This window comes from Otolemur garnettii, unplaced genomic scaffold (assembly GCF_000181295.1).
Source record: "Otolemur garnettii isolate 467f Iridium unplaced genomic scaffold, OtoGar3 scaffold00028, whole genome shotgun sequence".
NCBI classification, from domain to species: Eukaryota; Metazoa; Chordata; class Mammalia; order Primates; family Galagidae; genus Otolemur; species Otolemur garnettii.
The window spans coordinates 7,488,621-7,490,403 of NW_003852423.1; positions in this window are offsets into that span (position 1 = coordinate 7,488,621).

Consider the following 1,783-nt stretch of genomic DNA (forward strand, 5'->3'; position numbering starts at 1 on the left):
TTAAGTTGTAGTTGAGCCGGTCACCCAGGGGCTGTGCTGAACACCCTCGGATGGTGCACATCAGTGAGATCCCAATTGCCCTCACTCCTCTCTATTCCCCTTTCCCTTCTCTCCCCTCCCTCTTGCTAGATTATATTTGTGTTTTCTCATTCATGTGGCCTTGTAGTTATTTACATATTGGTTTCATACTAGTATTGAGTCCATTGGATATATTTTTTCCATTCTTGAGATACTTTACAAAGAAGAGTGTGTTTCAACTCCATTCAGGTGAACATAAAAGATGCAATGTCTTTATCTTTTTTATGGTGGAATAGTACTCCATGGTATATACATGCCACAGTTCATTAATCCATTCTTGGGTTGATGGGCATTTAGGTTGGTTCCATGACTTGGCAATTGTGAATTGAACTGTGATAAATATTCTGGTGCAAATGTTTTTATGGTAAAATTTTCGTTCTTCTGCATAGATAACCAATAATGGAATTGCAGGATCAAATGGAAGGTCTACTTCTAGTTCTTTTAAGAGTTCTCATTACTTTTTTCTATAAAGGGTGTATTAGTTTGCAACCCCACCAGCAGTGAAGAGGTGTTCCCTTCTCTCCACATCCCATGCCAGCATCTGCAGCTTTGAGACTTTGCGATGTGGGCTGACCTCACTTGGTTAGGTGATAACACAGAGTTTTGACGTGCACTTCTCTGATGATTCAGGTGTTGCAGTTCTGACTTATGTTTTTTTCTTTTTTCCTTTTAAAGAAACAGCTTTAGTGAAGGAACCAGGAGTTGCGGAAGAAATTTTGAATTTTGAGCAAGTTCTTTTTTGTAGATTGTGCTATTTCTGAGAGTAGAAGAGAAAGATATCATTAACTAGGAGTGGCTAACCATGCTCATTAATCTAATTTTGAGACCCAGTCTCTGGATGCTGGCACTCTGCTCTGGGATGGTTATCTGTCTGTTCATCATCTATCTATCTATCTATCTATCCATCTATCTATCTACCACTCTCTACCTATCTGCCACGTACTTATCATTTTTTTGTGGTAGGTCTTTTGAGACATAATTCATATACCATACAATTCACTCATTTTTTTAGTATAGTCACAGAGTTGGACAACCATCACTATAATCATTTAGGACATTATTATTGCTCCCCAAAGAAATATATACCCTCAGAAGTTACCCCCACTTCCCCTCAGCCATCCCCTTCCTCAGCCCTAAGCAAACACTGATCTTTATAGATACACTTAGTCTGGATATTTTATATAAATAGGATCATAGAATATGTGTTCTTATGTGACTGGCTTCTTTCACTTAGTATAATGTTTCTAAGGGTTGTCCGTTTTGTAGCATATATCATTACAGTATTCATTATTTATGGCTAAGTAATATTCCATTGTTGATACTTTTTGGCTACTATGAATAATGCTGCTACAAACATTCGTGCAGATTTTATGTGGAGGTATGTTTTTATTTCTCTTGGGTAAATACCTGGGACTAGAATTGCTGGGTCATATGATACCTCAGTTACACCTTTGCAGCATTGCCAGGCTGTTTTCCAAAGTGGCTGCGTTGTTTTATATTCCAACAGCAGAAGGTGGGGATTCTAATTTCTCCACATCCTTGCCAACACATTATTTTCTGTGCTATTGATTATAGCCATTAGTGAATATGAAGTAGCATCTTACTATGGTTTTCATTTCTATTTCCCTAATGGGCAATGATATTGAGCATTTTTTCATGTGCTTACTGGCCATTTGTATATATTCTTCAGAGAAGTGTCTATTCA